This window comes from Passer montanus, unplaced genomic scaffold (genome assembly GCF_014805655.1).
Source record: "Passer montanus isolate IOZ18808 unplaced genomic scaffold, ASM1480565v1 scaffold29, whole genome shotgun sequence".
Classification (NCBI taxonomy): Eukaryota; Metazoa; Chordata; class Aves; order Passeriformes; family Passeridae; genus Passer; species Passer montanus.
The window spans coordinates 4,296,128-4,313,170 of NW_024367596.1; the positions used below are offsets into that span (position 1 = coordinate 4,296,128).

The 17,043-nt window shown below is 48.2% G+C and overlaps 1 protein-coding gene across 1 annotated transcript in view; it reads right to left on the bottom strand.

The window, feature by feature from the left end:
• The window catches only part of PLD1 (phospholipase D1), a 61,347-nt gene extending 45,764 nt beyond the window's left edge, over positions 1-15,583 (bottom strand). The window contains exon 1 of the mRNA XM_039713533.1: positions 15,406-15,583. The gene's annotated coding sequence lies outside the window, so the exon portion shown is untranslated. The remainder of the gene's footprint in view (positions 1-15,405) is intronic.
• Between the last annotated feature and the right edge of the window lie 1,460 nt (positions 15,584-17,043).

Here is a 17,043-nt window from a genome sequence, read left to right on the forward strand (position 1 = left end):
GATGTTTTGAGTTGTTGCTAAGTTCTGCTTTCCCTGACTCAAGGACTTCCCAGTTTCCAAGGCTCTGACAATAAGGAGGTGCACAAAAAGCTGTGGGACAGCATGGCCAGGACAACTGACCCAAACTGGCCAAAGGGATATTCCATTCCACAGGACACCATTCCCAGGATATCAACTGGGGAAATTGGCTGGGGGGTGCCAACTACTGCTGGGGCTGGGCACTGGTCAGGGGGTGGTGAGCAATTGCTGCATTATGCAGCACTTGTTTCCATCGGTGTTATTCCCCTTTCATTACAACTATTACTCTATTTTATTTTGTTTCCATTATCAAACTCTTCTCACCACACTGTTGTTACCTTACCCAGTCTGTGCAGCCTCTCTGCAGCAGGAATTTGGCACTGGCACTGTCCCACACCTCCCCTGTCAGCACTTCATGGAAAGCCAGTTCTCCCTCTTGGAAGCTTTACACTTTTCCTATTCTAACAATGTACTGCAGGGCACTTCAATTATTCAGAGAGCAGAAGGTACATTTTCATTTGTGTGGAGTGAAGTCATTCCACCTGATACAGACTGGCTTTGGATGTTTGATTTTCTCCCTGGAAAGGAGGCATACATAAACAGCATTCCCAAGGGAGGCCATGCTACCAGGCTGTCCCAAATAACCCTGGGGATGGCAGGAGGGAGCCCAGAGCTTCACTCTGCACTAATACATACATTAAAATCCTATTTCCCACTCAGTACTTCATGCAAAGATTTTTTTGGTGTGTATTTCTAGCTGGAAATAAAGTAGCATCTTGCTTTGTAATTCTGTGTGCATTCACATTTAGAAACAAAACAATTTCTTCCCCTCCACCAGAAGATGCTTTTACTTCATGGAAACTTAATGTCCTTTCCAAAAGAAGTTTTCCATGGTCAAAAAGAACACAAGCCCAAACACACTCTGGACGTGCCACGCCAGCAATTACACTTGAAGGAAACCAGCACACAAATACCACATCAGCAGGGCTGCAGGAAGAGCAACAGAGGAGCCAACAGAGAGAGATGCTCATCCTCCCTCCTCCTCCTCCTCTCCTCCCCACCGTGCCAGGTACAGCTGGGCTCTTTGTCAGATTAATTGACACAGTTGGTTAATGGATAAACAATTAACCAGTGTATGCAATGATTATTTCCAAGGGACCGCAGCAGGGCTCCATAACTCAGGATTTTTTTTTTTTAAAGCTAAAGCTGTTTTCACAGCTGGCACAGACAAATCTTGCGATAAAGCAGGGTCCAAACTCAGATGGACCTGAATCAGTCCTAGCAGCAAGATCCCCCCATCGAGATTAGAGCCAAATTTTGGGGTTGAGAAGGGAAATGTGACTTGCCTGTGGCCCTGTCAGCAGCCCCATGAACCTGGCCAGCAGCCACGCTCCCTGTCACAGCTGGCAGCTGCAGAGCCAGAGGACACAGGGCAAACCCAACGCAGGGCAGGGCAGATGGCACTGGGGTCAGCTGGAAAGACAGGACATACCACACCCCTCTGAAAGCTTTGCCAAATTGCTTTACAGGGCTCTGCTCCACCAGAGCTATTTAACCTCTCGGGCAGAGTTTCCATGCGGACACTCTCTGCATTCCCATGGGCAAGGGAACCCTATGCCTGGGTTAATCTGCTACAGGCTGGGTGCAAACAGGCACCAGACATGGATATCCAGGATTTTACCACAAACCAGGCAGGCTATGCCAAGAAAGCCCTGCCTGTCCAGTGCCACTCACTGCTCACACTGCTGACAGACTAGAGATGGAATTATAAAACTCTAACACCAAACTCAAGTGATACCAGCAAATCACAGGAGATTGCAAATAACAGGATGAAACTCCTGAGAAATAAGTGCTGCATTTCAGCATTCAGCTGTTGCCATTCAAGACAGAAAATAAGCAGCATGTTTTTTAAGGAAAATAAACCCAAACAACCAAAAGAGAAAAACCAGGGTCTGACTGAGTCAAGAACCGGCAATCTGAACAAACGCAAAACTGGTGCCAAAATGAACAAACAGGACTATTGCCTGTGAGCCAGGAAGGAAGAGATGATGCAGAACACAGGAAAACTCAGACCTAAAGCATTTGACCTGTGAGAACAGTGTCACTACTGAGAGAAGGCAGAGAAATGTGACAGCAGGCTGCAAGCCTGCAGAAGGTTGCTGTGAGCAGAGTGGACAAAGGAGAAGTGCTCTGAATTAGAATCACAGAATGGTTTAGGTTGGAAAGGACCTTAAAGATCATCCAGTCCTAACCCCTGGCCATGAGCAGGGACATCTTCCATTATCCCAGGTTCCTCCAAGCCCCGTCCAACCCAGCCTTGAACATTTCCAGGGATAGGGTATCCATAGCTTCTCTGGGCAACCAACGACTCAGCACCCTCAAAGGCAAGAATTTGTTCCTAATATCTAATCTAAATCTACTCTCTTTCAGTTTAACTGCTGGTTTAAAGCAGAGATTAGGGAGAAAGCCCTATCTAATGGCAAAGGCAGGGCACTGAGGAGGGATTTGCAGAGCCCCCAGGCTTGGAGGAGGGCAGGGGAACAGTTGTACCCCAGCACCCACACCCCAAACCTGCTGCTGGGGCAGCCAGGAGCTAGTGTGGCAACCAGTGTTTGAACAGAGGGAAGGTGCTGCTCCAGCTTTATCCGGCTCAAAGTCTGCCTGGGCAAAAGCAGAAAGAAGGAAAACACAATGAAAAGACTCAGCAGTCAAAGAAAATATTGGACAGAATGAACGGACAAGGAAATAAGGAGATGATTAAAAACTGGAAGATTTTTACACACTACAAACCCTATAAACCCTACAAACCCTATAAAGACAGCTGACACTGCCCCTATCCAGTCCAATTCTCATATTAATTACTTCCTCTTGAAGCACCACTTAAGCTCTCTGCTTTCTGTCCCAGGCTGTCCCCACAGCACATAGGCCCCAAATCTCTTGAGCTACTAAAATATATACAGTGAAAACACTGACTGCACCAAGAATCAGCCAAGACTTCAACTGCAGGAACAATGACTAAAAAAATACAAATTAACTATATTAATCCCTGAGCCCTTGTGAATGTATTGCAAACCTGTAGCTCCATCCTGCAACTTTGCAAGCCCAATATCTACTTGCTATTTGCCATTTTGGTTATGCTTTAACCCCAAGTTATTACTTCAGGGATCATATGACCATCTCAGCCTTCACTAAAGAAATTTTTTTCTACTTGTTGCACAGGACAACAAAAGCACAGCTTTAAAGGCATGGAAACTTTAAAGCAGAAAATGCATATTTTTGTAAATATTCATGAACAGTTCTGTGTTTTGAAGACACTGACGTCCTGATGTGAAAATATATGCAGCTGGTAATAGCACAGACTACCTAAAACTTGGTCAGCCTAAGTTTATTCTGCATCGTGGCAGATCTGAAACCAGCTCAGACAATCACAGCTCCTTAATGAGGTTCTGAAAAGTACCACAAAGAGCTATGAAATCCAGAAAAATGTAATTTGGAAAAAATGGTAAGCAGAGAAGAGAAAATACATCCAGGAAAAACAGACTTTTCCTGCTAATGCCTCCCAGGATTTGATGCTCTGTATCAACTCTTATCCCTACGGTGAGAAACACTATAATCCCTGAAAATGATCTCATTCCTGTTCTCATGACATCTCTCCCACTACAGTGACCTTTTGGCAAGGGCTGTGACAAGTGACCTCTGTTCCCATGCTTGGTTTTCTCCTGCAGGCAGCGCCCATGGTGGAACACACAAAAACCTCCCAGGCTGCCTGGAGCAGCACAGGCAGGCTCAGGCCAAAACAGAGCAGTGAAATGGGGTCATTAAACAGAAAACAAACAAACAAACAACCAAAACAAACCCCAAAGAATCGGAGCAGTGAATTCTCTCTCTCCTCCTGCTGCTGCCAGGGGTCTGGGTGCAATAGGAACACCAAGAGCCCAAATGAAATTCCAAGGAATTCCCATGCACAATGTCCTCAACAGCTTTTTGCTCTGTCTAGTGGTGATGACTCTTTGCACGTAAATATTTCCTAATTCTTCCCATTTTAAACCTAAAATTAGCTTTGGACCACTCCGTGTTGGAGAAATACTCTCATCTGATAAGAGCCATTTTTGAGGAGTTATTTGCCTCCCCCAGGAGAAGGTGGGCTTGTCAGCATCCCAGATTTATGCCCTGGCACACCTTCCTTCCACAGCCCTGGGCAGGGGTCAGCCCTCCACCACACTTAGGAAGTGTTCCCTGTGCTCAGGATCCCTGCCAGCACCTGCAAAGAGCATCCTGCTTTTCCAGCCCAGGAAAAATCCTCATACTCACACCAAGCAAAACAGACACACATTGATTTTATGTTTTCCTCAATATTTAATCAAAAACCCAGGGCTCTTGTAGGTGGCATGTTACATTTCCTAACTATAAAACTAAAAGACAGTAGGGTTGAAAAATGCTCAGCAATGCCTTATCCCTGTTCTTCAGCTCAGTACATGGAAAAAATGCAGCCAGAGGAGCCAACAGGCAGCAACAGCAAATGCAGACCCCTCCTGAAAATCTGTCCTTCTGGATGCTCACACTGCAGGGGCAGTGCAAAAGGATTAGGGTTTGTTTTTTAAAACACACAAAACAGTCCTTGAATAAGAACCAAAGCATTGCTCCTACCCTGGAAAGACTGGGAGCTAGAGAATTGAAATAAAAATCCAGATCAACAATAGACACATTGAAACATCATCCAGACCTAATTTGCTTATCTTTAGCCCAATCCTGATAAAACCAAAATATTTTAAAATACTGTTTCCAAAACAATTATCCCCACTAAGTGCCCACATTTAATAGCAACACCTCTAAAAGCAGAGACCAATTAGTGCTTCCTGCAGCGCTGTTCCCTGGCTCTGCATTATTGATTTCCACAGTCCTTGCCATGTGAGGCTTATTGCCAAGCCACCAGCCTGCACAGGAACAGCAAAGTCACAGGAACCCACAGAGCCTGCTTGCAACAGGGCACGAGACGCTTCAAGGCTGGGATGGCCTGGAAACAACAGGTTCATCTTTGGAAGTCCCTGCTGCTCTATCCACACTGGGCAGAGCCCATTCTGCCCCCAGCCAGGGCTCTGCAGCATCCATCCCACAGCACTTGTGCTAGAGGAAAGGACACAGAGAAGCCAGGCAGGTCAAGGAAAGGATGAGGTAAGGCACTGGTGACTAACACGGCTTCAGCCAGAAAGCCCCTCCGTGTTGCTCTGTCCCCACACCCAGGCCCAGCCTAAGCGTCAGGCACCTCCCAAGGACTCATTTCATTTGCTTTACAGAACAGTAAAGGGAAAACATAAGCATCCTCAGACAGGCAGTAGCTGATCTCATGCTGATGTACTGGTTGCTCTGGCTCCATCTCCCCCTGCCCAGCAGCACCATCCCTGCTCCCTGGGCTGCCACAGGAAGTGCAGCCTCCCTAGGAAGCCAATCATTAGGTAATTTATTGGTAATTAAGGCTGGCCCTACAAATACTAATTCATCACCTTGTTTTGGATTCCTCAGGCATGGACAAGAGTATTTAAACACAGCAGTCACACCTCGGGCTGTGCATCCTTCAGGGATCACCACCAGTCCTGCACTCCCTGATGTGGTCCATGGGAAACACCCTGCAGCCCTAAACCCAGGAACACTGCACATAACACCCCTGAAAACCAGGACAGGGGGTGCCCAGAGCCTCTGGAACCTGGTTACTCACCCCCAGAGACCCACTAGCACTATAGCTGCAGGCAGGCAAAGGAACCATGTGACAGCACCTTGGGATTCAGCTCCATCTCAGCATCCCCAAACCACACAACCAAGATGCAACAGAGCGGTCAATAGAGTCCTGGGCTGATGGAAAAGAGGGGATTGGAAAACTGCCTGCTGCAAATAGCAAACAGCAGGAAGGCCAAAAAAGTGCCATGCAGCACTTCTGGGTGCTGATAGACACACAGATTTTGGCACAAGACAGAGCTCACAAAAGCTTTATATGAAATCCTAAAAGCAAGGAGCTAGCCAAAGTGATACTATAATGCACAGGACCCTTAAAGTGCCCATCTCCACGAGGATCAGGGATAACAGGGAGCACCATGGTGCTCACAGGATGATATGCATGGCTGCAGCTCTTATCTATAGCTGAACACATCACACAAATACAGCAGGTATTTTTGTGACCTAAATGTATAGATATCTACAGGGCTGATGTCCTGTACATCACTCAACACTATTTTGGTATCTCCCAGTGCCACGTGTGCTCCAGCAACTGCCACCTGCCAGGCCACATTTCCGCAGGGAATTCCGGCAGCTCCGAGACAAGCGGGCATGCTGGCAGGCAGCCCAACACCTCCATCCCTCTCTCCCTCCCACAGTGGGGTTAGGTGGCAGCTGATAAATGCAAACACAGACCTTCACATATCTCCTACCAGCCAAGCTAATCCCAGGGAAAGCACGGCAGCCTGTATTCAGGAGGGATTCAGCAACTGCAACAGGATCCCAGCCCTGCACTGGCTCCTGGCAGCAGCTCCAGATCACAGCAAAAAGCACAGGTATGTGTCAGGAGGTCAATGTCCCTGTCCCTGCTGCCACCCTGCTGCTGATTGAACTGTTCACATTAAGTGGGAACACAACTTTTCTTTTTCTTCTTCTTTTTTTTTTCTGCTTTTTTCCATGTGAAAGCACTGTCCCTGTCCCTGCTGCCACCCTGCTGCTGATTGAACTGTTCACATTAAGTGAGAACACAACTTTTCTTTTTCTTCTTTTTTTTTCTGCTTTTTATCATGTGACAGCAGAGAGAGGTGATTTTGTTGACCTTTTTTGTGACCTGCTCAAAGAAACAAGAAATTCCTGCAGGTATCACAGCAACATGGAGTAGCAGATTTAGACCACATATTTTTACTAATAGTTTAACTAAAAATTTAACACTTCAATAAAATGTTGTTTCTATTATCTTGACTTTTGGGAGTTTGTTTGTCCTAATGGAACTTTTCAAATAACTTCCACTTAAAAAAAACCAAACAGTTGGCAGGAGCAGAGGGCCACGATGGAGGAGGAAAGCAGCCCTCCCACTAAACAGTCCTACTGTCAGTGTAGTCCCCACTACAGCACAGAACTCAAATGCTCCCACGTGAGCAGCCAAGCCCAACTCCCTCCCCTGCCTGGGGAGTGCAAGGTACTCATCTCCCAGGGTGGCTTCCCCACGCCACCACCAGCTTTGGGGACAACCACTGCAGGGAGACCACCACCACAGTTTTTCTGATGTCCCTCTTGGAGGCAGCTCCAAGGTGCAGGGCTGGGACCCACATGCAGGTCCACACAGGTGTCTGCACGGTGCCTTCCCACGCTGATCCTTCCTGGCACTGTTAACCAACCCTGTGACTGCTCAGGCTGAATATCAACTTCTGCCAAGCTTTTGCTGACTGTGCACACGCTGTGCCAGGACTTTGGTAACCCAAAGTACAGGATGGGTGTGAAAGGAACTGTGACACCACGGGGTCACCAGGCTGTCCCAGCAAGGGGATGTCCCAGCTTCTCTCTCTGCTCCTCTGCCAGAATCCTGCTGCTTCCCCATCCCAAACAGGACCCTGCACCACCCTGAAAACACTGTCACTGACAGGCTGGAGCCACAGCCACGAGTGCAAAGCCCCATGATGAGGTGCAGACCCCAAAACGCTCCTGTACTCCTACATGCAAACCTAATTCAGCACCTTTCCAAAGTGAACTCCCTAGTGATTTTTAAGGTTTTATTTAGCAACGCTTTTAAATGTGTTTGATGCATTCTGGCTGATCAGCTCCATGAGAATTTGATGTCTCTGTCCTGATTTGACTTCAGTTATTTTCCAGTCTACTCTCAAAGCTGCAGCGCTCAGTGGCCGCAGCTCCCACCATCGAGCTGGGACACCCAGCACTAAAAGGCTGTCATACAATCAGGCATCATTCCCAAAAAATCAGCAACATCAGGTGACAGAGGTGACAACAGGAGGTGCATGTGTGCTCCCGATCCACGTTTCCAAGAACAGCTGCTTTTCCTCAGCACAGCCAGCACCAACATGGGCAGACACCAGCCCTCAGCCTCCCTTTCACAACCAGAAATCTCCAACCAGTCCCCACACAGCTTCATCCGAGATTTAGAGTAACACCAAGGTCTCACAAGAAGTGCATTTTCCTTTTCTGTGGCCAGCTAAAAAAAATATTTGTGAATGTCTTGTTTACAAGAAGAAAACAGTTGGCTTGGAGAAGTCCCAGAGGTAACTAAGAGAAACCATTACACCAAGCTCAGAGGGCAGAGGTGATGCTGTCCCCAAGACTCCACAGAGGGCTCCAGGCAGCTTTGCAAATCAGCCTCTCCCATGGACACCCTACATGACAGCATCTAGGACACAGGGTACTCAAGCTAGTGAAAAGTTAGTTTTTCTATACCTTAAAGTGTTTGATTCATGATCAGAATTAAGGATAAGTATATACAGTAATTGGGTTCTGATTTCTCAAATAATTCTGGGATGATGGCTGAGGTTTCAGACTAAGATCAAATCCAGGCAAATTTAAGAAGAAATTGTCTGTTATGAAGCAGTAACTTGCAGGAACAGAATAGCTCCCTTATGTTTCTTTCTTAAATACAACTAAACACCTGCAAATTTATGCAAAATATCTCATTTACATACATTGACAATACTGACAGCTTGCTTAGAACAAAATAGATGCTGTGGACAATTTTTTTTTAACCACTTTCCTAGAAGGGAGAAACAATGCCTCGATCAAGCCTGCACAGGAGCCTGCTGATGGCAGGCAGAGAAAGATGATGCTCGTCTCAGAGCTCAAATCGAGCCTCAGCTGCCTCCTCTCTCCTCTCCCCCACCCAGATCTCCAGAATCTGACAAGCAACACGGGTGTCTGGCCAAGGCAGACACCCTGCAGTTAATTCTCCTTTTGTTGAAACTCCTTTACAGTATTTTTCCCACAAATTCCTAGAGGAAATCAGAGCATTAATATTATGACTTACAAGCTTAACCCTCCAGACCTCAGCACATAATGAAGCAAAAATTAAAGACTGTTTTTCCTTCAAGTGTCATGACCTTCTGGAGCAGCAGGACCCAGAAAGTGTTTGCAGAGAGTTTTCTGCATGTACAAAAAGAGCTGTTTGGCAGGAAAAAATGCAATCGTTTTGGGAGAGAAGTAAAAAAGGCTAAACAGGCTCAGACAGCAGTTCCCATCTTGCCAGTTCTTTCTCCTGGTGAACAAAATGGCTCATTTGCCATAACTGCTGCCAAAAGTCTGCAAGATCAGGTCTAACCACAGAGATTTCAAAGCCACCATGAGTCATCTACTTTTCTTTCTTGGTAAGACTTAACACTGGGTGGGACACAGAAAAAAAAATCAATTTGCAGGAAACCTCAGTCATGGAAAAACATACTTCAGAACATCTCACAGGGACTACATAAATAGCAAAAGAGAAATGAGAAAACAAAGTACTTCTTTCTGAAAAGACTATGATGCACTGCCTGCTCTCCAAATTGTTTCAGCAGCCCTTCAGCTGTGACAGAGGGAGGACAGCTGAGCTCCCTTGAAGACCCTAGCAGCCACAAGTGCTTCCCAGTGCACCCAAGAGAACCACAAGTAAGGCAGATTTGTGTTCTTCATGCCAAGTCAACTGCATCATTTAACTGCATCTTACTTGAATTGAAAGAGAAAATACAAGTGCAAACCATCCAATCGTTCCATCTCTCGTGTGTGACATTCAAAGCTGGTTGGGAGTCAGAACATTCCCTTTTTAATAAAGAAAAGCCCCAACAGCAGGGTTGGCTTTAGCCAGGTGTTGAGGTGCAGTTACAAGGTCCTGCCATGGCCACAACACCTCAGCTACTGAAAGTGTTGGAAAGGTGCAATTAATTACTCTTGCTGGTTTGTTTTCCCCCTGCCTGAGGGTTTCCTGGAGGCTTCAAGCAGGAGTCAGCCCAGCTGATGGTGAGAGAAGGTTCATCTGACTCAATGCAACAGACTGAGCACTGTGCTCACCAACGGGTGTTTTCTGGGTGGGCCAGAGACAAGCAGGAAGAACAAGAAATGAGTATTTCTGATTAATAAAATCCTGCCAGAAGTCTGGCTGGTAAAACACTAGAAGTTTCTAGGAAGTGGTTCAGTGATGAGTGAGTGAGTGGTGAGGAACAGCCCTGGGATACAACATTGTCAGGTCCTGGAGGGAAAAAAGAAGCATGTTCTTGCATGGCCAGACAACCAGAAACTGCAACTGGCTCTGAATCAGCCACTTGCACAGGCTGGGACAGAGGCTGTCAGAGCACTGCTCTGTGGGACACTGTCTGCCTGGCACTGCCTTTTGTCTCTGTGCCCTGGAACACTTGCCCAGAGAAGAGAGGACCCTCTGTGCCAGGACCACCTTCCCCAGCCCTGGGGCAGAAGATGTAAAGTGCCCCCAGCTCACTGGGATCTTGCTGCCAGTGCTTATCAGTAGGTTTATCTTATTTCTCCCAAAAAAGAGCCCTCATGTGAAGGTTGCACACAAGGGCTCACTGCACCAGCAGAAAGAGAAATGTAAGACAGGAATCAGGCCCACTCACAGCCTGACCTGAAAAATGCAATCCAGGAAATGCAGTTTACTTCTTTCTTCACCAGCAGGTGCAAGCCAGGAAAATAGATCTCAACACCATGAATATTCTGAATACTTGCTGCTGTCAGTATAGTGTGCACAGGACTCCCCCACCCAGACAGAAAGTCTCCTTCTGTCAAGTAAATCTGCCAATACTGATGAGGTTTCTCATCCTCAGCCCTGCAGCTCCCCTCCCAGAGGCTTTCCAGAGGTAGACAGTGGAGGGATGCTCTTTCTCTTCTGCAAAATGTGCACCCCACCACTATTCACCTTTTTATTACACCTGCCCTTCTCCCTAAATAGTGAGTTCCTTAGGGCAGAAAATAATTTATTTTATCTACTCCTCCTCTGCCATAGAAAACAGGATAGAGGAGGAAGGGCCAATGCTATTACACTAAGGTAACTAATGCAAACTGGCTACTTCACTGTCAAATCCTACTGGACATGTAGCACCATTTTATTTGATGGAGCTCAATGTGGTCCACTCTGTATCCCCAGGGAGCAAAAGGAAAGATTTAAGGGCAAACAAATAGCAGAAAACCAAAGAGCACAAAGGTACAAACACCACACAGCCAACACCGGCTCCAGTGCAACCTGGCACAGATGGGCACAGCCTGAGTGCCAGGGTTCATTCCCACCCAGCCCTACACTCAGACACTTTTACTGGCATCCAAGCAAGCGTGGTAGTCCAATAATACTAGGTCAGGTAATTACCTTGATATTAAAGCCCCACATATTGTTTTGGCAACAAGCCCTGGGCAGGCTGTCACCCTTGCTGAGCTGATACCACGCTCGCTGCAGCAGCAGCAGATCCTCTGGCACTTGGCCCATCCCCATTCCCTGACCCTTTTACAGCAAGATTGCCCTGACCTGCATCTATTTAGACCTGTGTGAGCCACAACTGTTTTTAAATAGAAGGTTTTATTCTCCGAGACAAAACTGGCCTCCCTTCTAGGGTGTGTGGCTTCCTCTCTGCCTGGTGCCATCCCAGCTCCTTTGGGATCCCAGCTGTCCAGTGTGGGAGCAGCAGCCACCAGACAGCTTCTCCCCCTCTCCCCACACCAGCAGATGGGTGCCTGGGGGCTGGAGCTGTCTGACAGACACCAGCCCCACTCCCACTTTGTTATGTAAACCCCCAGGTTCTGGTGTTTATCTGCTTGAAGGATCCAGAAATCACTAAATGCCAGCACAGCGCGTGGGCACGAGGAGCGAGGGATGTGCAAAGTGCTCGGGGCAGTGGTGATGGCACACGACGCTCCCACTGCTACTGCATGGAAACAGAGAAAACTCTAAATTCCAAAGACAAAAAATATATATATAAATATAAAATTAATGATCTTCAAAACCACATTTCACTGCTGTTTATTCCCCCCCTGCAGAGGTGCCAGGGTGAGTATCCCGTCACAAGGACCATGACTGCCCTGTGCCACCCTGGACACCCTGTGTCAAGCAGGTGAGGGAGCAACATGGCAAATATTTTGTAAATAAAACCTTGCAAACGGAGCGTTTTCCATCAGTCCCTCCAGCACTTTCTGCCTTCCAGTGTCTGTACGTGCAGAGCTGGTATGTACATGTATCAAATGATCACAAGTCCATGGAACTGAGGGACAGGGTAGGTGCACCTGGCTAAATATCCGTTAAAAACTTATATATCTAAAACACACAAAAAATTGAATTGACACTATCTCTCCCTGTTCTGCAGCTCAGCAGAGCTGAGGTCTGGCACTGCATAGGTGGGTGCAAAGAAGCCAGGCTGCACACAAGCTGCACACACATCCCACCTCTCAGAGGGCAAAAGCAGCACAGCAAACAGAACCTAAATATGGACCGAAAAAGCCCTTATTTTGGAAAAAAAAAATTTCCAAAAAAAGGCTGGGAAGGGAAAGGAAAAAAGACAGAGCCACAACTCCTGTCAGGCAAATCATCATGACCAAATCTCAGCCCCTGCAGGAGCCTCCAAGGTACAGGGCATGTGAGAGCAAGTTAAAAACACATCATCAAATAATTGCAAGTCAGACAATGGGAGGAAAAGGCATGTAGAGGTTTGCTCTCACCCTCCTCCTTCCTCACCCTTAGCCAAGACCAGGTGCCGGCATCAGACACTCCAGAAGAAAATCAAATTGCTTTTTCAGCTCTGTTACACACAGATATAGGGCTACTGGCCAATGCTGATTCTCACTAAAGCTTTTTTATTATTATTATTATAAATCACTTGCTGCAAAATAGCTGTTCCACCATGAAATTAAGGAACCACCTGTTTGCAACAAAGGCATCAGAAAGGTGCTTCTCCTCATGGACCACGATGGCTTCCTGCAAAACTCCAGCAATTTCAGTCCCTGAGTTTCCCCTTTGATGTATTCACAGGCTACAGACAGAGAGAAGATAAAACTACAAGCGTCTATGAACATTAGTAACTGATATCTTCCTTATTATGCCATTTAAAGGAATAACACTTGTGGTAATGCCAACATTTAAGTGCATTCCCCTGAAATTTCTTTCCCTGAAGGTTTGATAACCTGCTTTAAATCCATTTTCAGAGAAGGAATAACTGTAAAACCTAAGTTCAACTGGCTGAAATTTCACTTAATCATGTAAGAGATTTCTCAAATCACTGCTGGAGACAAAACCCACTCCCTTAAAACATCTTTCCTCCACCACAGACACACTTGCAGTCTAAAGAACACTCCCTAATTTACAGGAACAACAATGCCAAAATGACACAACCCTTTACACTTTGCTACTATAAAGAGTAAAAAAAATTTCTAGAACAGGCACAAGATTGCAGCCCGCTTTGTGAAAGATTAATTTCACCAGCAATGATCACCTACCTAGTACTTATAATTTCATTCACACACATGAAATAGCATCATCAGCAGTTTAAAGAACATGCAATTCTGACACCAGCACACTCTCTTAGCTGAGAGAGCTCAGGAGGCACCTGTCAACAAAAGCATTTTCTGTGGGGGGAGTTCAAGCCTCTCAAAATAAGAAGAGCATCATGGCCACCAGGAAACATGAATTTAGTAAGTCTTTTCCAGGAAGATCAGAGCCTCAGGCACTAGTTTTCAATAATCCCGAAAAGAATGATGTTCTATGTATCAAGATAAAGCAAAAAACGCAAATGAGTATGTAAGTGAACCTCTACAATCTTCTCTTCTTAGGAAAGTCAAATCTTGGCAAAACCAAATTCAATCACTGTACCTCTCAATAAACTTGCATTCAATCGGCTGAAGCAGAGTCCACAGCAATCTCTGTAAATTTTAACAGGTTTTTCAGAGGGATCTGCCCTTGGCCCTGTCCCACAGGGAGCTCTGACCAAGCTTGGGGCTGGCCTCCTCTCTGGAGGGGAGGGCAGATCCAGGGCTCAGTATCCCAGCCAGCAAACCTGGCACCAAGATGAGTGATGGGGACACCATGGGATGTCACCCACGCGCTGCATCCCCAGGCCCGGGGGAGGCCAGACACACTTTCCCACTGCAAAAAATCTGACTTTACAGGCTTAGTGCTACCTCTCATGGCAGAAGGACAGGAGGAAGGGCCTCTTTCTGCCACAGGCAAGGGTAGGGCATGTGCACAGGGGGGATCGTTGGGGGCATCTCTGCAGTAACCCCACAAGCCTGGATCGGGGATCCCAGCATCGCTGAAGAGTGCTCAGCACCACAAGGTAACAGTGACCCTGAGAAAAGGGCTCTCAAGCAGCAAAGGAAGGGGAGCCCACAGACTCAAACTCAGAGCTTTCCAACTTCTGCCTAAACTGGGCAGGATGTGGCCATGAGACCCAAGGCACAGGGCTAACGCTCCTGTGAGCATCATGAGGAAATTAAGTTCCCTGGTGACCTGTGAGCCTCTGGCATGAGCTCACACTTATCAAATGGTAAAGGCAGCACAGGAGGGAAAACACGAATTCTTGAGTGATTAAAGACACTCGATAGACAGCTCCCACCCTTCGAGCTGCAAACACAGGCAGCTTGAAACTCAATGCCATACGCAAACAGGGAGCTTTTGTCCCAGCAGCCACGCCAGCTTTGCCATGACATCCACACTTACCATCTTCCACCAATGCCAAATCAGCAGAGCTTCATCCACCCAGTCCAAGTGGCGGTGCCTGTCCCCAGACAGCCTGGCTGGAGAGGCATGGTGCAGATTTACTGAAAGGAGGGATGTGGGGATCACGCAGACCTGGGCACACAGTGGGCATTGTCCTGGGCGCAGAGAGCCCTGTCAGCCCGGGAATCGCTTCCAAACCAATGGAGCTGCACTGACTTGAACCACGGTCCAGCTCGGACCAGAGGCACCTTGGGGCTGAAGATTTCTAGAGAGCATCACGCCAAATGAAGAAAACCAGCAACAGGCAGAAAAGGCTTCCGCTGCAAGAAACCCACCCAGCAGCTCGGCAGAACGGGTTGTGTCAGTACCTTCAGTAACTCTCAGAGCTTTCCCATAACCCCAGAACGGCGGGTGCGGAAGGGACGTGGCAGGGTCACGGCCTCACCCGTGCCGGGGACACCGAAGTTCACCGCATCGCCGAGCTTCCCACCCCAGCGGCCCGCGCTGACCACAGGGCAGGACCGCCCCGACCCAAACCCACCCATTTCACAGCACGGAAAACGCGTGAACCATCCCGAGCGTGTCCGACAGGCGACAAACACCTCCCCGCAGCAAGGTCTGCCCCAGCAAAGAGCCCGGGCAGGGCATTCACTTGAAAACAGACGCGCTGCGCTCAAGTCGCCGCAGTGCCCCGGGCCGGGCGCCCGCTCCGGGGCAGCCCCGCGGCCGCTCCCGCCCGCACCCACCTCCGGCCCCCGCGGCCGCGGGTGCCCCATGGTGCCGTCAGAGCCAGCCGGGTGCCGTCAGAGCCAGCCGGGTGCCGTCCCTCTCGCGGGGCACCAGCAGCGGAGAAGCAGCCCCAAGGAACCTCCCTACACCGGCCCCGCCCGCTGGCTCTGGGCGCGCTGCCCAGGCCCGGCCCCCGGGCCCGCCCCGCTGAGGGCACCGCGGCCGCTCCCGGGACCGGGACACGGACTGGGGGAGGAACGGGCACCCCGCCCCGCCCCGGTGGGCGTGAGGAGCCGAGGGAAGCGCAGAGTGAGCTAAAGGGGAATAACTCGGTTATTTCAGCCCAACTTTGCGGCGTGTGCCGGGGAGTTGAGGTTGCTGCGAGCGCCGCTTCCACAGGGAACACGGTTCTCCCCTTCGTGCCCGGACACTCCGGGAGGGAGAAGCCAGGGCTCCCCACCGTCACCGAGAAACTGCGTTTGACCAGGGAAACAGACTGAAAAAGCCTGTGCAAATTAACAGTTATTAATTGTACATGCGATGCTTTTTTTCAGCATAAGACAGCCCAATAATTACAGTCCGGTGCTGTTTGGATCCGAGCTGTCCTCCCCTATACGTGCTGCATTCATCGTGTTACTTCCTATATGCCCTTTTTAATATGCAAGGAGCAGATTTTTTAGCGAGAAAGAAATTTTTTGTGCTTGCAGAAGCATTGAACTGGCATGCAGATAAGCAAAATTCTCAGCAGGTTCCAGCTATAACCCAGCCCTGAGTGCTGGTGAAACGCCCAAAATCTGTCTGCAGCACTGCAGCTCTCACTGCTGCGGCTGTACAGGGAGATCTTGGTGATTTCTTCCAGCAAACTCACTGATTCCACTTCTATATCTACAGCAAGACTTCAGCATGGTTATTAGGATATTTTTCTTCCTTAAATGATTTTAATTTTTATTTCTTTAAATCGCAAAGAACTGAACCACAGTCCTTAAATGTAGATGAGATAAATAACCCAAGTTTGATGGCTGCTGGTTCAGAGGCAGCCTCTGTCCCCTACTCTGGCAGTACAGTATTGAAGCATCACATTCTCCACCAGAGCAGCACCTGCCTTTATGAGCACACCTGTAACACACTGGCTCAGCTCGTTTACACTGGGTTTACTGTGACTTGGCTCACCAACACCTTAACAAAACAGAGTGAGTCGATGTGCTTCACACCTAAAATCAAACTTGGAAATCTAAGGTGGGTTCCCAATTGCATTGCAACACGGCTTCCTTCAGCTCGTGGGGCTGGGCTCACACACTGCCCCGTTCAGCATCACTGGAGAGCTGTGAGTCAAGGTGGCTCAGCAGTGCTGGCTGCACTGAGCAAGGAAAAAGTCAGCACAGAGATCTGTGGCACTCAGTGTCAGGAGAGAACAAAGCAAGAGAGGAAGCTGGGGTGGAACACTGCAAGGCAATGGGAAATATTCCAAGTTGCCCTATATCACTGCCATTTCCACCCCAAAGAGCGGGCAGAGCCATGTTCCAGACAGGCACATTACCCCACACTGCAGAGAGGTTTCATGCTAAATGTATGGAATAGGAATGAGAGGAGAGACAGCACAGGGAGCATCCCTCAGGGCACCCACCTGAGCAGGATGCCCAATCTCTGCCATCTGT